Consider the following 26,132-nt stretch of genomic DNA (forward strand, 5'->3'; position numbering starts at 1 on the left):
CTAGATAATTTTACTAATTCTATCTTTGTCATTTTTAGGATTAGTGATATCCAAGAAATTAATATATCTAAAGATATAAAGAAGAAGACAAATATAAATGGTTACCTTTCTAAATTATGTGTATTTATACACACACACACACACACACACATACACACATATATATATAAGCTCTAAATATGACTGTATCATTTAATAAATTTTAGATTTTCTTGGGTCTGATGGTATTTGGCATTAATAGAATTATGAGTCTTATTTTTTAGCTATAATGACAAGCTAAAAGTAGGTGCATTACTTTTCAAAACTTTTAGAGATTTAGATTTAAAAATGCAGCAATTCATCATGTATTAATAAAAACCAGAAAGTACTGACCCAGGCATAATTTCATCATTCCAATGAAATTTGGATTTTTTGAATCCAATATATCTACATATACTTACTAACTAAAAAAATCAAAATGCTAATCTTTTATCAAGTTAGCAAAATTTTTGTAGTTTTTCTTTTGTAATTATGTAATTTTCTTTCAATGGCTTCAATATATTTGCATATTAATGTTTGAGTCAGGTTTAGAAAGAGAAAGAACAATGGTTCCATTAGCATCTCATTAAAATTCACCTGACATGAGAGTTTGATTTAGTAATAATGAGAACAAAGAAGCCTGGTGTACCATTAGGGCAGTGTTTTAAATGGTTAGAAGACATCCTTTCACACTAGTGCTGTTCAAATTTTAAATTTCACTAAAAATTAGAAAACAGTCAATAAAATCTGTTATGAAAGTCATCCATAATTCAAAGAGATAAAACCTGATCCATGTAGGATGTTATAAATATTTGTATAAATAAATCTGATACCCTTAAATTGAATTAATAATTTCACACATCTGTGAAAGATGGAAAGAGAAGGTCACAGAGCCTCTTATGTAACTCCTAGTGTTCTCTATAAATATTAAGTGAAAATAGATTTCCTGTTCATATAAATAATTAAAATGAGCAGAACAAAAAGTATGAACAATTTCGTACAAAGCAACTGTAGGTCTTAAACATAAAAAGATAAGATGAGAAGTCATTCCAGTTGGGAAAAGAAGAAAATATAACTTCAGCAGGATTTGTCCATGTCAATGGTCTTCTAAATTCCCATGCACTGAGGCTAAGGCTGGAAGATGTTTCATTTGTTTGGGTGAAGTTGAGGTGAGTACTTTAGTGGTGGCGTTTTTCCTTGGATTAAGAGGGACTTAACTAACATCCAGTCAATTTACTAGTGCTTCTAATTTCTCAAGAAAATCTAAAATATTAACTAAGTAGGTCTAAATGTGGTGATATTGTTTTCCCAAAAAATATTATGTACCCTAATAAACTTATCTTGGGTCAGAGAACAGAACAGCCATATTAAACATAGAGGTTAGGCAGTGGTAGCACACACCTTTAATCCTAACATTCCAGAGGCAGAGATCCATCTAGATCTCTGTGAGTTCAAAGCCACACTGGAAACAGCCGGGCATGGTGACTCATGCCTTTATCCCAGGAAGTGATGGCAGAAAGTTATATAAGGCATGAGGACCAGGAACTAGGCCTGGTTAAGCTTTTAGGCTTTGGAGCAGCACAGCTCAGCTGAGAGGCATCCAGTCTGAGGAAACAGGATCAGATGAAGAATTGGCAAGGTGAGGTGGCTGTGGCTTGTTCTGCGTCTCTGATATTCCAGCATTCACCCCAATACCAGCTCCAGGTTTGTTCTCATTAATAAGCCCTTTTAAGATTTGTGCTACTTCTAAATTATTAAATATTACTTTAAATTAGGTTTTATTTTTTAACAAATAAAACATTTGTATTGTCTGACCCCATGGCCAGCTTGTCTCAGACTTGCAGATCAAAGAACATAGTATAAAGTTCTGAGTGGGGTATCAAGTTTCTCTAGGCTTTTCGGCTCAAGAGTAGGGCAAACAAAGCACTTTTCAATTTTATTATTTTAAAGCCATCAGAACATGATGTGAAAATTACAGTTAGCTTAAGTGAATACAAGTGGAATGTGGGAAAATTCCTGGTGTTATGCCTTATCATCTTGGGTCACATGAAAAGAACTAAGAATATTTCTCCCAAGCCTTTGTCTTTCCCACAGAGAGAGAGTATGGACACACCGGGACATTCATTTTCATGCTATTGCTTTCCAGTGTATTCACTTAACACAGCTTCTTCAATGTCTTCTGGTATGCTACCTTAAGATTCTGCACTCTTGTCCACTCATAGTTCACAAAAAGTTCACAACTTTCTTCCCCGGGCTCCCGTATATGGAATTCAATGTAACTAAACCCCAATCTTCTGCCCAGAATGACGTTTTCAAGAGAACAAAGGGAATCATTTTCTGAATCATTTGGCATGAGGGATGTTTTAGAAATATTTGGTTCAGTGTGATGAATAGGTATAGATTACAGATCTAAAGTTTTATATGAAACTTGCTTTTATCATCTCCACTCACATATATACTCAAATAATTCTTTAAGGAATTTCAACTACATGAAGCCAGGATTGAAAGTTAGAATTTGACAGCTTAGAGCTAATACTGAAATGTCATGAATGTGGAAATGCTTGCATCCAGATTGAGTAGTTATGAAAATTAAGGAAATTCAATACCATGTTTAGAAATATAATTTTACAAAATAATGACTCTCTCTTAAAAAGCAGGAACGGATGTTAATTGGGGTAAAATATAATCCCTTATGGCCTGGAAAACATATTCAAGCTATACTAAATGAGCTTCCTCCATACCATATTCTTTAGACTTTAAAATTACAGAAAACAGTAGTCTTGAATCAATGTATGTACTGAAATGCCTTGGTGGGGCAACATGAATGACAAGACAATCTTATCTGTGAGATTCAGACGACATTATACTCCTTGCTTACATTTATGTTTGGTATAGAGTCAAGGTATTAAGTCACAAGACTGTGATTATGTGCAATAGTTAAGGGAGATGGAATTCATCAAGTTCATGTAGCTGGAGATAATGTATGCTCTCAGCTTACAGCATCTGATGTGTCCACAATCATCCTACTGGAGTTTGGTTCAGCCTAGGCCAAGCAGTGAGGTGAGCTGTTTCATGGCTGTGCATACAGTTCCTCAGAGTCTTAGCTATGTCTGGAAATTGTAATCATGTTCCAAGTTTACTGTGAATTTAATCAAATAACTGTAACTGCAGCACATTTTGAATACATTTTCTACTTTTTCTATTTTAAGAATATCCAACATATTTTTACTCTAAATTTTTTTTTTTTTTTTTTGGTTTTTCAAGACAGGGTTTCTCTGTGTAGCTTTGCGCCTTTCCTGGAACTCACTTTGGAGACCAGGCTGGCCTCGAACTCACAGAGATCCGCCTGGCTCTGCCTCCAGAGTGCTGGGATTAAAGGCGTGTGCCACCACCGCCCGGCTACTCTAAATTTATGATTTGATGTATACTAAATTCCCAAAGGAATACTATAATTTTATTACAAAGAAAAGGTAACTCATATTTAAGTACCCTGCATTATTTGGATAAAATAATACTTTTATAAGCATATCTTCAGAGTTTTAGTTTTTCACCATAAGTGCAGTCATAAGAGTTTCACACAAATGATTATAGGCACACTAAACACAAATGAGAAGAGGCCTGGAGAGTGGTATGCCCAGATTTTGCTTACTCCAAACTGTACCCATGAGGCCAACTGGAATTTGGTATTTGGTGTGTCTAATTTTATAATTATAAAATTTATTTTAAGTACATGTATTTTTTGTTTATATATTTATATTTTTTGTTGATTTATTTATTGTGTGTTTATAATATGTGTGAACATGGAGATGTGTGTGAACAAACACATGCTACTGCATCCCTATGGAAGTCAGAGGACAACTTTTGAGAGGTCTCTATTTCGGTCACATGAATTCCAGGCACTGAACTCAGGTAATCAGAACTGGTTGCAGGCACATAGTGGTGCAGGAGTGTGTGTTTCTAAAATAAATTCTCAGAAAAGAGTGTAAAATAAGTCAGAGGATGAACTGTACTGTTTGTAGAGAATGCTCAGAATACACCGAGATCTGAATTCATGTCTCTGTTTAGCCACAGCTACCGAAACCATTGTCGCTGTGCAATTTTTTTTTTAACATAATCATTGTTGGAACACATTGCTGGCTGCTCAGAGGTTTCAGCCTCCCCATGGCCTAGCAGCTTATCTCAATAAGCTTGACAACAAGGAGCTGCCTCCCTCCAGCAGAACTTCTGACTCTCCTAGTCCTTAGTGGAGAATGTCTCTGGGTCTGGAGGGCTGACCTTGTCTAAAAGCTCTCTCTAAAAGCACATGCTCAATTCATCTTTAGCTTGACCCTGGCACAGATCACTGCTGAGAAAACTTGCTCTAGGACCTCTGCTATTGGACCCGACTGCCGCATACTGAGCCTTGTGATAAAAGCATGCCTCTTATTCCAAATTAGGGTTTGTCTCCAGTTCCTCAATCCTATACATTTCTTATACTCTAAATAAAATTGAACTGATTCACTGAAATCTGTCTCCTGGAGGGCATTCGTACCTGTGGGTCTCATACAAAGCTTTCTGTCATGCCTTCTGCCTCTTTTCCCTCTTGACCTGGTGACCAATGGGCAGAGAGGGAAAGGGGACCCCACAAATCCTGTCTGCTATTATCAAGCTCAGGTAGTTGGACTCAGGACAATGTGCTTCTTACTTACTTACACATCACTACATCACTGCCCTTGAGCTTCTGCGTTGTTAGTATTGCCTGGACATTCGTACTTTTGTTTTAAATGTTTCCCAGGCCATTTCTTAATGGGTTGTTTTATTTTTTTTTCTTTTACTGAAAGTAGGTTTCATTCAGGCAATATATTCTGATTATGATTTCCCATCATGCTTTCCTCCCAGTTCCTCCCCACTTTCCCTCCCATCCAGATCCCTATCCTTTCTGATCTAAGCATTCACATATTTTAAGATGTGATTCAGATGTCACTGTTCTGGCAAAACTGTTAAGTCTACTCCTCTGCACACCACCTGAGAAGCAGTGTGAGTAGCAACTGGTGCTATGTCAAGTATAACCACAGAAGAAAATGCATTATAGCAGTGGATCTGCTGTGAAATATCACTACAGCTTTTATTTTAAATATTATTCATTATTTTTTATGAGAATCAATGTTGATTTTCTTTTTTATTATGCTTTATTATCTAAAACAACTTTCAAATTTAAATGTATCTTGATCATATTCTTCTCCCTCAAGTCATTCCAGATCCTCCCCCAACTCTACCCACACAAGTTTAATTCTTTCTCATAAAACAAAAACTTAATACCACAACAAAACCCCAAAAATCAGTAAAGTAAAATTAAACCACATCTCAAAAGCATAAAAATTGAAAACAAAAGTCTGTGGAGTCCATTACATGTCTGGTTAACTACTCATGAATATGAGGCCTGCCCTGGAGTGGTAGACATACCCAGTATCACTCTGTTGGGGCAAACTGATCTTTTCCTCTCCCAGCAAGTAAAAATGACAATCTAGTTGTTAGCCTTTACCCAAGAAGCTAGATTTTTATTCATTAATTCAAGTTCTGTATAAAATGAAAATTTTATCTATTTGTCTGACTGTAGATTCTGATTTTCAATATTAAAAAGAAAAGATAGCATTTATGAATATTTTTGCATATTTTATTTCTGCAATTATACATTGCTAAAAATGTATTTCCAGTTGTCCATTTTTTTAAATTGAGATCACCTCCGTTTCTTTGATCAATGCCTATTTTCTTTCCCTTATTTTCTTTCCCCCTTCTATCAAGAAGTTTATTATCTTTTAAGTGCTAGTTTTTAACTTGGTTGTTTTTATAAAAAATGTACAAATAGGAGACTTGATTTTTTAAAGTGGCTGACTTATTAGAAGACTTAAATGCACAATTCCTCAAAATGACATGCAATATTAAATATTTAGAGTCTATTGTACTGTTGGAGATGAATAATCTACATCCTAATAGTACGTAAAATCAACTTAATATAAATACTTAATTGCTAATAAGCTTTCATATTTCAATAAATTATTATAATAATGATGACATTTTTCCTTCAAAACAGGGTTCAATGGATTTACACAACTAAGCTGGTGGACACTCTGGCCGTGGAGAAATCACGGGAATTCATCAGAAAAGATACTATGTTTTCTCACAAACAATCTCCCCCATAAACTATTTCAACTACCTTAAATGTATTTTATAAAAGCATATTTTATAGCTACATTGTGTTAGAAATGAACCAATTTTATGTAAATGAACATTCTGCATTCTACAGATAAAACATGCTAATTTTAACAATTTCAGACATCTGTGACAGAATTTCTAAACTACCCTGCTGGATTAAGCTGACAAATGTGAAAAAGTAATACATGGCTAGTCACCTTTTAATTCTTACATTTACATTAAACTACCACTTCAAAAGCCAAGGGTAATTTCACACTTTAAAGTTTTAAATAGCTTTTATTCAACTTAAACAAAACATGCCCTTACTGAAACACATTATAATGACTGTTTTTTCCTTATTATGACTTCTTTTTTAGACCATATTGAATAATATAACTTTCCTCCCAAATAACTAACACCCACAAGGTTCTGAATATTATTCTTTTATTATTTTTTATATGTTGAAATGTACCTAGAAGAACAGATTTCGATGCTATGTATATAAATTTGACCCTTAATGTCTGATAGTTCTTTTATAGTTATTTGCATAAAATTTACATGTGGGGCTGGAGGGATAGCTCAGCCGTTAAAAGCTAGGCTCACAACCAAAAATTTACATGTGCACATACCTTCCCACCCTTCCTGTTTATATCAGAATAATAAAAATATTCATATTTCTATCATCTGATATATACCAGGAATGTTTCTAAAGATCTTGCATGTGTGAATTTTTTAACTCTACCATTTTATGTACACAGAGTACTAATTTCACACACAATTCATAAAATGAGGAAGACTTTACATAATCACTCCACTGGTGTATGAGCCAAAATTCTAGAACCAATTTACATTAAAATATTTTATTATCAGGCTAATGGGTGCACAACAAAGAAAGGATTTTGTGGTGAAATGTTTATATTTCAGCCTTCATCTTGGAAGTATCTGGTACATTTGACAACTGAAATTTTAAATGCTTCAAGTAATTGTAACTGCTTTTTTAAATGTGACATTTCAAGAGTGATTATGTATGTGCTCTGTGAGAAAATGATTTCCCTTTAAGAACAGCAATGAGCAGTATACTGAAAAATCAATGCCAAAATAGATTTAAAAGATTTGCCTTCCATATTACACATGGGGATTTATGTTCTTTGGATCTGGAAGCTTAAAAGTAAAATGTGTTCTGTCCACAAAACTTATCTTTCATTATGTACAACAACTCTACCCTCTAAGGCATTCACAATATACATTTGAAACCAATAAATAATTTTCATTTTGTCAACACCTCCTCACAGGACTATTTGTAGGCATTAGGGTTTGCTGACAGTGCTGAGAGAGTAGGCAATGAGTTATATTGCTTTTGTACCTTCAAACCAAGTGACAGGCCTGCATGGATTTTTAGGAATGGGGGGGTAGACTTACTATTCAATGACCCGTTTGATTGTATCATACAGACAGTTATGTCATCCAATTATAGTTCATATTTTGGAATTCTAGAGATTTTTAGAAGGCAATACAATCCTTTCACCCTTAAATTATCCACAGTAAAATGAAAATAAACACTATAAATCAGGAATTTCTTTTGAGAGGCATCTTCTGACTTTTTGGCACTTTAATATTCAACAGTTGTTCTGGATGAAGACAGCTGAATACAAGTGCTTTCTAGATACAACAACCAAGAGTTCCTCAGAGTTAAAGTGGCAAAGCTTGAAAGCCAAGCAAGAGCAGCACATGCTATGGAGACTGGATTGGGGTTCTGTCCAAGAAAGAAAGATAAGAGTTTAGGTTTTCCTGGATCATGTAGATGAATTTCTAAACAGTCTTATTAAATAAAGAACACGCAACCAGATATAGGGGAGAAAGCCTGAGAGAGATCAGGGAAATAAGGAAAGCCACAGCTAACATTACCTCACCAACTCAGCAGCTTCCAAATGCGAATTACTTACTGTCTACCCACATCTATATGCCTTGCTGTTCTGCTATCTGATTTGCTCTCTCCATTCAGCTACATCACTTCCTCTTCCTACCCAGCTCTGTCACTTCCTGTCAGTCTATACAGACCTCCAGATCTCCATGGTTAACTAGTTTTGGAATTTAAGGTGTGTGCCACTACACCTGGCTCTATTTCCAGTGTGGCCTTGAACACAAAGAGATCCTGCCTGCCAAGTGATAGGATTAAGGGCTTGTGCTATCTTTGCCCAATTTCTTTGTTTGCTTAAAATGGTTTGCTATTTCCTCTGATCTCCAGGAAAGCTTTATTTATTAAAGCACAAATAAAATATCACAAGATCACATTGGGGGGAGTGAAACACACTTGATAATGCAATGAGGTTCAAGTTAAAATATGATTGAGCATCTTAATACATAATGTCTAAAAGGAGAGCAAACTAACTCATGAGCAAATTAAAGTCTGGTAAAGCCCTAGCACTCACATTGTATGGGAACTGTAGTTGTATCATAATAGATTTCTTTTTTCCTGTAACTCTTTAGTTTCTGTCAACTCTTGTTGATACAATACTATTGTTTTTCTCTTGATCCATAAGGTCTCACATAACTTTATCTGGTATGTTCTGCAAAATTAATCATATTATGCTTTTTGTCCATGCTAATTAAAAAAAAACTTCATTTAGCCACATTAAGAAGTTGTATGTAGTCTTCTTCCTGTAGTTTAAGACTGTGTATATTTGAATTTTTTCTTCATCTACAATTCGGAAAAAGGCAGACAGCCACATCTCAATTACTCACCATTCTTTCCTCCTTTTCAATTTTCTCTGTGAAACAGAGGTAAGTGCCTTAACATAGCATTGCAATTAACATTAGCAACCAAGATTATCTTTAGAGTGACCAAAACAGAAAGGAGAGCATGCAATGTTAACTAGAATTACTACAAATAACAAGGCTTTGTGTCACATGCTGTTATTCATGAGAACTGTGAAAGATACTGTGAAGGCACAAGGGGTACTCGGGTTTCCACAGGTTACATTTGAATGAACAAAATAAAACTACAACAAACATTTTACAAATTATCTACTTTATGACTGTGAGGATGTAAAATTCCCATTATTTCTCAATGCCCCTGAAGATATCTTAGTGACATGATATGGAAAGGTCATGTGACTCTGTGCTGGGTCATGTTTGACTTCTAAAGAGAGGATTTTAAGTTCTTAATACCATAAGAGATCAGACATGTGGCCATTTATGCAGATAATTGCTCTGCTCTGAAAGAATACTAAGCTCGTATTATCTTTCCACTTAGGTCAGTGGTAAGAACATGAAGCAGGTCCCTTGTTCACAGGCTGAGGCTTCAAGAGAGCCACAGCACTAACTCCCTAACTCACCCTTGCCCTGAAATGCAACAATGAGAAAAAAGGTTGAAGACAAACTGGCTTATAAAAGATACTGACATCCAGATTTAATTTAGATCAGAGAAAGATGTTTTACTTTCAAAAAATATCAAAGTGAAAGCACATTGTTTTTAGCTTCAAAATGGTAAAATTCTTTCCCCATTCATCATCTGTGGGTTATCCATGTGCTCCCTGTCTTTCTCTCTCTGGGTCTCTCTTTATCTCAGTCTCTCTATGCTGTGGAATATACAAAGTGTGTATATTGCTACAAATTTGAGATTGATTTATATAGATATGATGAGACAAAAGGTAGATTATTGAATCTAATTTTAGAAAGCAACTACTAGTTTTAAATATTTTAAATTGGATTGGATTTTTGTACATTGTATACAAATTATATATATTTATGCCAATTTGAGATTGATTTTGTTAGAAAATACTGTATGTATATTTCTAATCTTGTTCAGGATATTGTACCTATGAAATTCATTTAGCAATGTAATGCAGTTTGCTCATCCTTGAAATTTATTATTACCAACTATTAGGATATAAAGAAATGAAAGTTAGTAGTTAGTCATTACAATTGAACTTGTAGTCATATTAGCAGAAATATAGTTTAGATAGACAGGTCATCTTCAAACCCTTCAGAGATCTACAGATTATAGCATGTAAGATGTTTTAATAACAGATTTTTTTCTATTTTTTTATGACTATGAGACATGTCTGCTTCTGGCAGCACCAATCTACTTCAGAAAAGATATGAGCATTAAAAAAACTGCATAAGTAGTTAACTTTCATTGTGGCAAAAGTTAGCCACTGGGCAAGAAAGTGCCCTTGCATAGACTGCTGACAGTGTGCAGGACAAAAAAAAGGGGGGATGGGGGGTGGCAGGTATTGCTGATCCTTACCAAGACAAGTGTGGTTGCAGCTATGGCAACAGGTGTCCTCTGAGGCCAGAACAATATGGCACCATCACTGAAGTGGCTTTGCAATCTGGAAAAGGTACAGTGCCCCTTCCTTCAAAGACAGATGAACAAGCAGTGGGCCAATGGCTACTGGTGTGCAGTAGAACAGTAGCTGAAACAGTTATTCTTGAAGGAGTAACTAAGCTGACAGAGTCTAACCTCTCAAGGGTAGACTGGCATTTAATAAAGGAGATAGAGCCACCCGCAAGCCAAGAAGAATGGGAAGCTGAATTCGAAAAATGCCAGCAATTTCCAGAATTTAAAATTCTGAATAATGACATGACTCTGGCAGAATTCAAGTTTAGCTAGTACATGGAATACTCACACTGAATGTGAGGTAGAGCTGTAGGCTTTGCATATATCCTGCTTCACAAATGAGTCTGTCAGATGTTGTTATACTGTATATATATTTCTACTCTTGTTTAAGGTATTATGTTTGTAATGCTCATTTAAAATTTTAATGTATCATTAAGAAATACAGATTAATAGTTAATCATCTATGATAATCAAACTTGTAGTCATATTAGTTGTTTTCTAGATATACATAGATATATTTCAATTAGGTAGATAATCTTCAAACACTTCAAAGACCTACAGAATATGGCATTTAAAATGTTTTAAGAACTTTGACTTTCTAGGTATTGAGACATATTGGCTCTTGGCAGCACCAATCTACTTCAGATTAGATAATGGGCATTGAAGAAACTCAATGCTTTCTTTGTGGCAAAAGTTAGCCACTGGGCAAAAATGTACTCTTGCTTCGACTGCTTACAGTATGTTGTATAAAATGGACATGCAAGACCCATAGGAAGGTGACCACTGAACTTTGCAAGGCAAGATGGTCCTTTAGGTTCCTGCTTCACAGAAGAAACTGCCAGACATTCTACAGGACACAGGTAAAAAAAAAAAAACTGAGAGACTAGACCTATAGGCTGAAGAATGGATGCCCCCAAAAAGAACTTTGGGTGACTATTCAGACAGATGCTTGTCTCTGTCTTTTCTAGAATTTTGGAAGTTGCTTACAATGTGCTTACTTAGGTAGTAATATATCCTTCTGAGGACTTTGATGTAGTTGAAGACTAGATAGTTATAATTTTTCTTGGTTATGATAAAAGATAAATTAGATATGAAACTTCAGACTCACAAATATAGGTTAGATAGGATATCTTCTTTAATTTTGCCAAATATAAATAGACTAGATATTGTAACTGTAATTCTTGTTTGATAACTGTTCTATTATATGTAATTTTACTATGTTAAAGTTAAAACCTTCCTTTTGTTTAGACAGAAAAGGGGAAGTGCTGTGGAATGTCATTCTGTATGCTGTGAATGTGTGTTCCTTTGATTGGTTGATAAATAAAATGCTGATTGGCCAGTAGCCAGAAAGGAAGTATAGGTGGGATAAGTACACAAGGAGAATTCTAGGAAGAGGAAGGCTGAGTCAGGAGTCACCAGTCAGACACAGACAAAGCAAGATGACAAGGCAGAACTGAGAAAAGGTACCAAGCCATGTGACTAAACATAGATAAGAATTATGGGTTAATTTAAGTGTAAGAGCTTGTCAATAATAAGCCTGAGCTAATGGCCATTAATTACAGTTTGTAATTAATATTAAGCATCTGTATGTTTATTGGGTCTGAGCTGCTGCAGGACTGGACAGCAGAGATTCTTCCTGACCACAAGGCCTGGAGAAACTTCCAACTACATCTCTATCTCTGTTTCTCTCTTCCTCACCTTTTCTCTCTATATTTCTCTCACTCTGTCTTTCTCTCTCCTGTATACATAGACAACATAATTTACTCTTTGCCCCTCATCCCAAGTATGTAAAAATCTTGGCTGATGCGTCGATCTGACACTATGATATTGCTATGTCAATTGTCCTGACTGTATTAGAAAAGGGCTCCTTCACTTGAGCATAACTATATAAGTGAAGAAACAACCAAAATTAATGCTTATGTTTTAAAAATATATCTCAGAAATTTGCCAGTTTTATATTCTAAAGCTTTGGTGATCTGTTCTTTGATTTTGAGATGATACACACTATATTGTCATTATTTACTTCACTCAACTTCAAAAATGTAAGGGAGCATCTTTCTCAGAGGGTTTGTTTACACTGGGTGTACCTATAATTTTTTTAAGGTTTTCATGAAAAGATAGATATCAAGGCAAAGTTTCTTTTACTGAATCATGTTATCAGGGATCTTGGATTTCTTAATGTATTCTTTCAAATTTTGTGTTGATTGGCACATTCTTGACACTATATATAGTTAGTATGTATATTATACACAGAAATACACATTATGTGTGAGAATTATTCTTCACATGTCAAAAAAGTTTGGTCTATAACATGGTATATTGACTTTTACAAATAAGTTGTAGCATTCAACAAGCCGTTTGGATGTGGTCTGCTAATTATTGTCCTTAATGAAAGCTTGTTTAATTTGGGGTAATTGCTATTGTCTTATTTTGCATGCTATAGAAATACTTGTTTGCTTCTCAGCTGCATTATTTTTGTTATGAACTCTCACCAGAACCTTCACCCTTGAAACTTATCACTATTAACTTATCAGTATCTTTCACTAATGTTGAGATGCTGTTTTACTCTTTCCTAAAGGCCCAACAATCTGCAAGAAGCTGCTTGCTTTCTTCCTTAAGAAAGGCCCATGCTAGAACTAAGAATAGGGAACTAACATGTCTCTTACTAGGCCACATCAAAGGACATATTCTGTGTATAGGCTTCTGGTGCCATTGCTTAGAAAACATGCAAGTGCAGATGATGCAGAGGCTTCCAGCCTATGGGTAATTCCTTTTAGAATTTATATTAATTGATGATTCCATACAACAAAAATTGTCATCAAATCCTAGGTACTGGTGAAGCAAGCTGCCTTACACAAGTTGTTTGGGGTGTTGCTGGCAGTTTACCCATGTTATACATTGTCATCTTAGATGTTCATTGGTTTATTTTATTCTTTAACAATTTAGTGTATGTTTAAAATGTACATTTTATCATTTCTAAGCTCCAACACCTTCTCCCATCCCCTTCCTATTCAACTGAATCCCTGCTTCCTTTAATAATTGTTCTTCCTATATTTTTATGCTTGTCTTCTGGTTTATTCTCAATTTCTCTGACCAAAAGAATTTAATTAGTTCTGACACCAAGACAATTGAGAATCCTCATAATTGATATTAATGTCATTAAAAGAGAAGTACTCATGTTGTCTCTTTCACCTAAGCAGTGCATACTGTGAAAGTATTATTTTAAATTACAAGGAATATGGACCCTCCACAGATGCAGAATGCTTAGAGAACTGACAGTAAACTTCTCAGCCTTTCCACTTTTATGGGTTTCATAGCTTATAGTATTCTGTTACAGAGACATGTACAAACTATGATATATATATATATATGAACTGAATCTTAGTATATATGTATATATATATAATGCATTATATATACACATATATATCCTCTATTTTTTAATAAAGAATATTCTTTATTTAAAATTATTTGGATATAAGCAAAAATAGCATAGTGAAAATTGAAATGAATAAAACAGAATATGGGGCATTATTAACTGCCATAGAAAGGGCAAGTGTTGATGGCACTTAGCAATGTAGATCATCTGATAACATAGTTGACTTTGGGCTATTTTACAAATCATTGTGCTGTAGATAGCTGAAACCAAACCAAATAAATCTTGCTTATAGGCAGGCAAAAATATTCCCAGTAGAGTTTCAATTAACACTTCTATTAATAGGTGGGATTTATGTATGAATGATTAAATGATTCAAAATTTTATCACTAAAACACAAAACATTGTCCTGGTTTCATTTCAGGTTTTTTTTTTTTTTTTCAAATGACCGCATACATTGACCCTTGTCACACATAGACACAGAGAAAAACATTTAATTTTGAGCACATGAGCAGTCACAACATTTAGTAAAGATGGTCTAGGAGTAAAGAGCAAGAGAATCAAATACAGGAACAGTAATGAGGGCAGGAGGGATTTTAGATTTTTAAAATGTATGAACTATTTTAGAGAATAATCAAATAAAATTAGCTTGGACTTGAAACCTCTAGACCTGAAAAAGAGAATAAGCTTTTCTGCTAAATAATTTGTTCATTTTCTCAATTGCATATTTGAATGATGGAAACATTGCTTTTTATTTTGGCAATGGCAATATCAGAAGGCTTTTTATTCTGTTTTCTGTTGTGGTTAAGTCTTACCAATTGACCAAATTTCAGACTATGTAGCTAGACATTGCTATCTGTCTCTGAAACGAAGTAAGTTGTGAAATCATGTGGATGAGATTCTAAAAGCAGGAAATAACAAAGAATTAGCTTCTGTACTGACATTTCGGGCAATTTACAGATGTTTTAAAAAGAAAATCAGAATGAGAAAAGCACACAAGACCTCAGCTACACAAAGAAATAAAGGTAACTAAGGAAATGTGGGAGCAGGTGAGGTGGTCTTCCCCAGACAAGAACCAAATGTTCAGTTTCAAATGGTTAGCTCTGAAAACATATACAAATACATGCACACATGCAATAACATTTACTGAAAAGAATCCATGCATTTGAAAGAAAGCAGAGAGGGGCATATGGGAAAGTTTAGAGGAAGGACTGGAAAAGAAGAAAAGTTGTAAATATTTTCAAATCTAAAATAAAATAAAATAAAAAATAGAAAACCAACCACCTAATTCATCAAAAAAGTCAAGTGTTTTCAATGAATTGGCTATGTTTAATCATCATACTGGTAAAATTAATAATATACTGCACGTAAATTCAAGTATACAATTGGCTCTTAGATTTTCTTGTTTAAAATGTTATTTATAACAACCCTAGGTTTGTGATAGCAGAAAGAAATAACACTTTCATCTATGTATATCAAAATTTGAGCATAAATATTCATATAATTGCTTTTTTGAGTGGTGCTATAGATTTTCTAATAATTTGTTATTGAACTTTAAAGTTATGAAGGAGTTCATTTTTAGAGTATAATTTATAAATACCTGAGAACATGAATTTACTCAAAAATGATTTTAAATCACAACAAACAGCAGTTATGTGATGCTGGTTTGCAGGCGCACAGAAGGGAAGAGACACAGCTTGGTTAGTTGCATTGAGAACTGTGAGAAGAGCTCCAGTGGCCAGGCAATATGTACCCTGGTCACATTGCCTATACTATTGAGAAAGCTGCACATAAAGCCTCAAGGTTGAAGCTTTGAGCAAAATTGGAGGCACTAGTATGATAAAGATGCCAGTGAAACAAAATATCTGATACATCTGCTTAATAGAGTTGAACTAAATAGAGCTAGCATGAGTAAAACCCATTTGTGTTGTGCTAGCAGGACCATTGAGACAGGGTTGTATTGGTCGAATTATTAAGGCAACTTCACGTAGTTAAAAGGGAAGTTTATTTTGTGGGGTAACTTATAAGTGAAGGGATAGGTAACAGGGTCTGGAAAAGGTGAAGCGCAGTCCAGCGGTGTTCTCTGGAGAACTCTGCTTGGTCTACCTCCAGCATCTAGGATCCAGGAACCAAGAGACCTCGCCCATCCAGATCTCAGGTCTTCAGGGGTGCTGTTTTGGCTCTGACTTGTAGGTATGACAGTTACCAAAGCCTCAATGGGGGTGGTACTTCCAGGTCAAAGCTGGAATGGCTACCCACTACATCTCTCCTTTTTGTCTAAATAAGAAGGTTCTAAATAATACAAGAATACATACAATAGGAATGATTATCAAATATTGTCCAGGAGTAATAAGGGATAATGACCTAGATAAGATGGAACTACAACCAACTCGAACAATATCAAACAAGAGATAGATACTAAAATCCAGAGAAGTCTGGAGCATAGGTAAAAGGCTTGTTACAAAGATCATTCCAAAAGGTGTCCTATCCTAAAGAACCTAAATCTAATATTTATCTGGAAAATGTGAAGAGCAGTCCAGCGGTATTCTCTGGAGAACTCGCTGGGTCTAACTCCAGCATCCAGAATCAGGGAACCAAGAGAGCTGGCCCATCTGGATCTCGGGTCTTCAGGGGTCCTGTTTAGGCTCTGCCTTGTAGGTGTGACAGTTAATGAAGCCTCAGTGGGGGTGGTACATCAAGGTCAAAGCTGGAACGGCTACCTACTACATGGTTGCCCAAGTCCATTGGACCTTAGTGATGGTGTAACATGACTCTGATACAAGGCATAAAACTATGGTACTTCCTGTTTGGCCTGCTGGTCTAGGACTTAGTTTGCCCAGTTCTTCCTTTATTGTGCCACCATTTCTCTCTTTTGGAATTGGGATATTTACTCTATGTCATTGTATATTGAAAGTGTAAAAGTATATAACTTTCTTCTTTATTTGCACATCTAAGAGTTTTTGAAATTTAGCCTTTGAATACTACAAAAAATATTGACTATATGTACTTTTAAATTTGGATTAAACATTGAGGTATGAGAAGACCAGGAGACACATTGGAGCAATATACAATAGCATAGTGTAAGTCAGATATGTCCTACACAAGATCAAGATTTGAAGAATTGTTTCCTGGTTTGTTGTGTAATATCTAGTGTGATTAACCTTTACTATGTAGGGACTACTTGGCAGAAGCAGGTCACTATGGGCAAGCTTCAAAGGGTATATTCAGCAGTTAGTCCTGCTCACTTTCTGCTTCCAAGTCTATCATGGTATGAGGAGAAGTAATATATACTAAAGGCCAGTGTAAAATTTTGTCTCATACCCACATTTGGCTGTCACTGCATGAAACTAACTCTTTTCTTGACTGGTTCTGAATGGTAATGGGAAAACTGACACTTGGGAAAAATCTTTAGGACACATCTGTTTATGCATCTTTATACAAAAGGAAATATGAGCAGCTTGTCATAATGATCAACTGTGTTCAAAGCATATTATTTAATAAAAAACAGAAAAAGATTGCAATATTTGATAAGAAAAGAAGATAAATTATGTGAGGAGTTTCTAAGAGTGTGGAAATCACAGCCTTTGTAAAAGTTCACGTCTATCTTATTACTGCAGAGGAGACAATCTATAATCAGGTTGCTGATAAAGTTCATTGTTTGTGTTGTAATGAAACTATGTTCATTAGCTTTTCTACAAGTAATCACAGGCCTCCTGAATATGGTCATTACAATGGGAGAGACTGAACTTAAGGATGAGATCAAACCTTAGGTGCCCTCATCACAGTTAAAATGGACTGAGGAAAACCAAATGTGAAAATCATGTGAAGCCAAGTCTGTTGACCTTCTTAAGGTCATTTCATAGTTAGAATCACTCATCTGTCTGGATAATTTCTATCATGGCAAAAGCAGCATAATCACACAGGTATAAATGTGGCACCTACTTTGGACTCCGACTCATTAAGAAAAGATTTTAAGAATTCCAGACAATTTTACTGGACAATTTTACCGAAGTTTAAAATAAAAGCTTCTGGGTAGGCAAGCTTTGAAACTCAGCAGCTTTCTTGGGAGAAAATGATGGAAAAGCGAAGGACAAAAACATTATTTAAGCTGGCATAGAGGTCAGGGAGATGGCCAACAGGCCTTATGGAAGGCAAGGAGGATTTAGAGAAAAAGTAAGGAGGCCCAAATTTTGGGAGGAAAACTTCAAAATGCTAAAGATATAAAGCTAAGGGAGAAAAAAAAGAATAAAGTTATGTTTTAGGGGCATTTTTCATTGTTGTTTTGGGGATTTTTTGTTTGGTTGTTTGTTCCTAAATAATTCTGAACCCTTTTAAAAAATGGGTAGACCTATAAGCTACCTGTACTGGGAAGGGGGAATGCACAATACCTCACTGAAGGACTAATTATTCTGCCTACCTCTTTAGCTGAACCTAAAGTGAGCTCGCCTTTCTAGGAGTGGTTTCTCATCCATGTAAATGATCTGTCCCAACTGGAATGTCAAGTGTCCACGCAGGCCAGACATTTTTCTCTTGATCAGGAGTTTGTTGCTCTCCAGTGTCTTCCTTTTTCCTATTGAAAATTTTCATTATCTTGAGGATTGCCCCGTCTTGTTAGAAACAATCCTGTCAGTGCTGCTAATGATGAACTTGAGGGTATAGTCTATGTACCTAACAAAACAGATTCTGCCACATGTGGTCAGTAAGCAAATTAAGACAGACAAATAAAGAATAAAAAGCAGGAAAAGGAAATGTATTAATTATGACCACACTGTGAAGTGGGACAGTGAGACACAGTAACTTCTCCAGTATATTGTAAACTTCATAAGGTGAGGTTAAAATATGGAAAACAGAAAAAGGGCCATGGATGCCAACATCTAAGCAGATCCAGTCAAGATGTTGTCTTGTCCAAGATTGGCCCATTTTTGTTGTTTTAAGAAGTAAAACTCTCTTTGGGAGAAAAGGTTCTGCTAAGGCTCTTCTGGAATTTTCTTCTCCCATCATGAGATTTGTGGGATGAAATTCCAACTTTTGGGATGCATTTCATTGGTAGTCTGAGAGCCAAATGTGTCTTTAGAATATATTCATTTCTGACAGGCCAGTTACATTGCTGCATAAGGCCTCACTGGATGACTTGTGACTTACTCTCATGATATGTTTTTCTCTACAGTTTTTCGAAGAGCAGAGAAGATAGCAAAATAACAACCTCTAGGATTCATGCCTCTAGAATTCACTGACAAAGCAATGGTTGTTCAACAAGGAGGCTTTTGAAGCTCATTTGTAGTGACCACAAGGGCAAAACTCCTCAATTCTAAATAAAAATTGTTTTCAAAGTGTTTCAAATGAACAATAACAAAACAAGACCAGAGGTTTTTTTTTTTTTTTTTTTTTTTTTAATCCTTTTTAGTATTTTACATTGTGCTATTCTTACTTTATTCTCAAGGGGCCAGTATTGTAGAATAACAAACAAGTAACAGCCACAACAACAACCAACATCTTTCCAGATGCTCTTTACTTTAGGTTAACTTTAATTAAAGTGAATGGTTCAGGAAAACTGCACAGGCTCAGATTTTTTTAAGGGGAAGTGAAGACTCCAAATCTGTAACCTTAAATTCCTACACTTGCAGAAACCACAGACATCCATATCAGGGCAAACACAGCTTGTTAAGTATGCACTATTATCCTGCCAGGATTTAATGTGCACATGGTGATATAATTTATGCCATTCATTGCCCATTTTTGTTTTTTAAAATTATAATGCCCTCTTGAGGCAGGATTTTTGCTCAGTGTTGTCAACATGAGCTAAAACAAATTATTAAGCCCAAATTTATTACCTTAATTTTGTTTGCTAGTTGAAAATCTTCTACTTAGGCCATTCAGCAGCACACTATACATATCCTAAAGTTATTATCCTCTGGCGATTATAACCATGGATAGCCCATAAGACACATTCAAAAATAATTAACTGGTCAGCACTATCAAAATTCAATACCAAATACTCATCATAATTTCATTATTATCTTCTCAAGGCAGCACAGTAGGAATTTACTTTAAAAGATACTCCATATAATTTATTTTACTTTTCTTTTCCCTATACAGTATCACATTTCATTACTATACCATATTATCCACAATTTTTTAAAACTAAGGTTCTCATTTTATTGGGATTGCTTACTTTGTACATTTTTCCCCTCAATTTGAGATTTCACTTCATACAATTCGTATTTGATCTTCTTTGCAATCAAATTTTGACAGGTGATTTATTTTTGAAAACAGTATTCTTTAACTTACTTTGACATTCTCCTTTGTTCATTATGCTTGCTAATCAGCTCTGTCTTTAGTTTGACTTCCTCAGTCATTATAGTTGCCTTCAAAGTATGTGAATCTCAAAATTTCAATCTAATAAGAAGGAAGCAGGGAAAAATAAAAAAAGAGGAGTCCTAACTCCGTGATCTCATTGTACTCTCCTTAATGCAAGACAACTGGCAAGCTTGCCAGTCACACCTTGCTCTGTCTTTTCTTCGCTCCGAGTGGGGAACACGAGCTGTGAGAAAGCGTTCTCCGTTGATTTTCTGGCTGATAGTTCAGTGCTTCCCTCCTACTCTCTTAGCCAGCTGGTAGTGTCTCTGCGCTGTCGTGGGTTTGCTTTCTGTCCTTGACAAATTAAATGCTTTTCTGCTTCCATAACTGACAACCAGTGTGAACTTCACCTCTGCAGTTCCTCATGCTGTTTTACCCTTTACATCTGTAAACCCTTTTTGTACCACAACCTTTCCCTGGTTATTTGAAGTCTTCTCATTCTGCAGAGCACTAACTCAGGTCATGGAGCTGTCATGGAGGGCTGCAGGGAGGGCCTCTGACTGAAGTATGGACCTTTCTTTGAGGACAGGCTTTTCAACTTTTCTCTAGAGGTGATGTAATTCGAACTGAAAAGGAACATAGAAAAAGAGGGACTAAATGAAATATTTACTAAATTCACCTGAATAATAGAAATGATAATAAAAATAAACACCATTATTTATTAATATTATTTATAAATTTATTAATAATACATAACAATATTGATTATTATTATTATTGTTATATTGTAACTAATATATATATATGGTATCTGGTATTTTCTCACTGAGGCCTATAGCCAAAAGATGTAACTGTTTAGAATCAGAAAGCAAGTATCTTTTCTTTTTTTTTTTTTGGTTTTTCCAGACAGGGTTTCTCTGTGTAGCTTTACACCTTTCCTGGAACTCACTTGGTAGCCCAGGTTGGCCTCGAACTCACAGAGATCCGCCTGGCTCTGCCTCCCGAGTGCTGGGAAAAATGATTTATTTATCCTTATTTTGTGTGCATTGGTATTTTGGCTGTATGCATAAAAGCAAGTATCTTTTAAGAAGACTTTGAACATCTTTGAGAAACAATAATTTAAATCAACTTGTTTCATAAGACAAATTCAATGAAATGCCACAACTCTCTGGTCTCTGCAAGTATGTATGTATGAAGCCACCAAGAATATGTATAAGTTTGATACATACAATCACATAAATGTGCACCCACCCTATATTCTCATTTAACTAAATACAAAAATTTCTATTGAGTCTTCTACAAATTCAACTGACCCTGTGCTTACATAGAATAATTTGAATGCTGAAATTAAAACCAGATAAAAGATATCATTTTGAAATTAGAATCATAGTGGCTTTATGTGCAATAATTGAATTCTACCTTCTATTCTTCAAATGATCTGCATTTTGCTTATATTCATATTCACAAGCCCATTGGCTATTTATATAAATATATCATATATAGCACATATATAATAATATAATATATAATATATGTGAATATATGTATATATGTGAATAATCATGTGTATGTACATACTTTTACATATATACTTCTTTTGAAAGAATATATATGTGTGATTAATCATGTTTGTGTACAATCCTTTACATATATACTTCTTATGAAGGAATTTCTGGCTCCTTAAGTTTCTGATTTTACTAAGCATCCTATAAGAATTTAAAGCAAACCTTGATCATACTGACTTGGGAATATTTTGGAATATAAGAAAATATTTTAACTTCTAACAACTGATCCTAATTTTTAAATAATAAAAGATACTTTATAAAATTCTCAATTATGGACTCATATAATTCACTGCATGTTCAACATCCTGAGAGTTCTGAGAGGTTTTTTTTTGTTCCAGACACTTGAACCAGTTTTGGCTGTTCTAGGTGCAAAGAAAATTAGATTTTCCCTAGTAGAAATAGTTGCTGATTAGATTCACAAAAGTGATTGATTTTAAAATATTGTTGAAATTTAAAACAAATTATCCTATGATTCCAGGGCAGAGAAGCAGGCACTTTTGACTTCATGTCTGTGAGAAACAACAGGGAAGAACACAAACCTCCGCTGTTTATTTCTGACCACCATATGGAAATATTGTTCTTGCATGTGGTTTCAACTTTCTGAAACTCTATTCATGCAAAATGGGCATATTTCATTTTCTCTGAATCTATTTTTTTATGAAACATAAGAGATGATCTACCTCACATTCTTATAATGTGATTCTTTCCATTTCAGTTACATTCTCAAAAGAAATAAAATCTCACAATAACTTCATTCTGTTAATATGGTAGAGTAAGACTCTCTTGTGGAAATTAGTTATAATCCATTACCATGAAAGAAGTCAGTAATTAAGTATCTGAAAATGTTACAGTATAGCTCTGTAGGCCTCAATGTAAAGAGAAACAGGTATATGTGAATAAATATTTTAATGTCTATAAAAATTTGATAAGATGAATTTATTTATTGTAATGATAATTTTGGGGTTGCTGAGTGGAAAGGGTTTATTTCAGTCTTACAACTTTAGGACACACTCCATCACTAAGGAAGTCAGGGCAGGAACTCAAGACAGGAACCTGAAGGGAAGAACTGAAGCAAAAACTATGGACAAATGCTGTTTACTGGCTTGCTGGTTCCTGGCTTGCTCAGTTTGCATTTTTTATACCCCAGGACAAACCTATTTAGAGGTGACATCACCCACACTGGGCTGTGACCTCCCAAATCAATCATCAATCAAGAGAGTGCCCCACAAGCTTGTTTATAGGTGAATATTATGGAGGTACTTTCTCAGTTGATAACTCTAGCTTTTGACAGATTGTTAAAAACAAACACCACAATCAAGCAAAACCAAATAAAAACAGAAACAAGTAAGCAAAACATACCAAACAGGACAGCTTGTGAGGGTGATGCTGACCATATATGAAAGCACAAAGGAATGAAATTTAGCTTCAAGCATTTTGACCACCCAGTCAGGTATAAAGATTTGTCAATGCCATCACTGAACCGTAAACCAAAGGCCACCATGAAGAGAGTATCAGTCTCCAAAGAACTAGCTTTCTTCAGCATTCCGTCATGCTAGATCTTTTACTTGAAGCAGCTCCTGAGAAGTGGACTTTGCCATTTACAATGTTCTAATCCTTCCAGATACATAGATTCCACTTTTAATATTCGTCTAGGTATATGAAAACTCAACATATTAGAAAAACAAAAGAAAAATAAAATAAAGACACCCAGCTATGTGAAGATGAGCTTCTCAGGATGACATCTTCTTAAAGGAGGGTGGGTATTTCGATCTCTTTGGTCACTGATGTGGAATTACTATCTTGTTCATTGATGTGAAAATTCTAATAAAATTAGATGTAAGCCTAGTCATACTAGAGACCCATTTTCTTTATTGTAAGTAAAAAGTCACCAAGCCTCCTCTCAATCCATATGTTGCCTATGAGTCTTCATACTAATGCTGATATTTGATTACAGCTTAGATTTCTGAATGAAATAATAAACATAATATTTTCATATTTTGATCATTTTAAGGCTAGAGGATTAACTTCTATGGTAAGCAATGTAATCTTCTAACTCATGGCGGTGAAATGCAGGTCCTCTTTTGTTGACTTCTGGCTTGTTTCTAACAAGCTTCTTTACCTCTTAAAAGTATGTATAGGGAGATATTGCCTGTCAGTACCAAAAACATGCTTCATTAACACAGAAACATTTCATTACATCTTTTCTTTATAATTTCATATGATAACATAACTTTCAAAACAAAAAATATAAACTTTTATTTATACTTGCCACACAAATAAAAGAGAATGTATTTTTTTTTCGTTAGGAGAGAATTCTATTTAAAAGTGTCATGTTAAACTGCAAGCATGTCCGTTAAACATCACAATCAAACATGCCAAAGGAGAAGCCATGTTGTCACAATGCCCACTTACCCCCCCCAGACACCTCAACCCACCCTTGCTGACCTTCTATACCCCTCCCTTTTTTTCTTTTTATTAAACAAGAGAAAGTAGACAGATAAATGTTGGTAAATGCTAGCTGTCTGTATTCACATAGAGACACAGTGTAATCTCTGAGCCCAATGTACAGGGAAAGGAAAAAAGCTAGAAGTCTATGCACTACTACACAGGGGCCTGGCACCCCCAGCCTCCAGCAAAGCCAAGGGGGGCAAAGGGTTTTCTTTTTACCCACAGAGCACAGTGGTGGTGTTGAATCCACAGTTTGAGACAACAAAGGATAAAAATGCATTTAGAACAGAATAGTGGAGATTCTTTTCCTGTTGTATTTTGTTCAAGGTATTTCCCCCAAAATAGGTTGAGAACCATGATGTTGAGAAGAGACCTCAAAAACAGGGCTACTGAGCACAAGAGGGGTTGGGGGGAGGGAAATGACTGCAACTTGCTCCCAGGGACTGGAGAAAATTAAAAAATAAAAAGAAAATAAAAAAGAGGGTTGGAATCCATCAGTCTTCTGTTCTAGTCATCCTCGCCTTCATCCTCCTCTCCTTCCTCCCCTTCATCATCATCTTCATCTTCTTCACTTTCATCTTCATCCCCTTCCTCATCAATATCTTCAAGCCTTCCTCTTCTTCTTCTTCTTCATCATCATCATCTTCTGCCTCTCCTTCTTCATCATCCATATCAGGAACCAAATAGTACTGCAAGGGGTTTGGCCAAATATCGTCTTTGATGACCTCTCCTAACTCATCTGCACCTGCATCAGAGTGGTCAGTGAACCAGGTGAAGAAGCTCTCCGGCTCTTCATGCTGCCCCTTCCTGCTGGCCTTATTCTGCATTTGACTTGAGTGTTTTGTCAAATCCTTTCCAGACTTCCATTTGATTTCAGTGGACTTTGAAGACGGGTTGCCACTCTCATTCAGATGAAATTCTTTGGAAAGAACTTTATTTTCAAAGTAAGGATTTTCATCAAAATAAAAATCTATTCTGTAACCTGATTTAATGTCTTCAAATTCTGTCACTTCAACTCTGGTCAAGTAATGCAGAGCCTCTTCATCTTCCTCCCCAAGCAGTGCAGACACTTGTGGATGGTTGACAAATGTTGTTACCCAAAAAATTTGGGATTTTGGCGATCAATTCTGACCTCTTCTGAAAAAAATGGTTGGCGGAGTTTGTTATATTTTTGTTCTGCTTTCAAAATTTCCTCACTGGCTTGTTCATTAAGTCTGTCTGTTTCATTTTGTATTTCATCAATGTGTTCAATTGCTTCTTGCTGTTCTTTTTCTCCCTTTGGCAGGCCAGTAGAGTCCCACTTGTCCTCCAGCTTCGGGGCGGAGTCGATTTGGGTTTCTTGGACTGAGGCAGGAGCACAGATTGCCGTTTCCGGGCCACAAGGGAAGAGGCCAGGAGTCAGAGGCCAGCGGCCCGAAGCTCACAGCAGGAAGGAACTCGCAGGAACTCAAGAGAATGTATTTTATGGGCATATGACTATCAATTTATATGCTTGTTAACCCTGTCTCGAAAAACCAAAAAAAAAAAAAAAAATAGTCTAAGTAATTAGAATTAATATCTTAAGTGTAATACATAAGAATTAATGATAATTCTAATCCAAAAGATTAAATTACAGCATATTTTTACTATTAAATCAGATAATATCACAAAATAAAATATAGCATGATCTCACAGTTTAATTCCCATGGTTTATATTCTACTTCATTTTCTGAAGAACCTGTTGAATCATTTACCAGTCTTACATGGAAATATTTTTCTTTCTAGAGCTAGTCATTAAGAAATAAAATTTTACACACCAATGCAAAAGCACCAAAGTAATTATAGTTGAATGTAATCTAGAGTTAGTAAAAAGGCAATTATTGATGTTGTAGTAATTATTACTGTCATAAGATACAGATTGCAAAATAACTACAGA

General features: G+C 35.2%; 1 pseudogene; it reads right to left on the minus strand.

Moving 5' to 3' along the window:
* Window positions 1–24,245: 24,245 nt before the first annotated feature.
* On the minus strand, window positions 24,246–25,615 carry LOC128105984 (protein SET-like; annotated as a pseudogene).
* Between the last annotated feature and the right edge of the window lie 517 nt (window positions 25,616–26,132).

The sequence above is a fragment of the Peromyscus californicus genome, unplaced genomic scaffold, assembly GCF_007827085.1.
Source record: "Peromyscus californicus insignis strain IS unplaced genomic scaffold, ASM782708v3 Scaffold_9__1_contigs__length_137607984, whole genome shotgun sequence".
Taxonomy (NCBI): domain Eukaryota; kingdom Metazoa; phylum Chordata; class Mammalia; order Rodentia; family Cricetidae; genus Peromyscus; species Peromyscus californicus.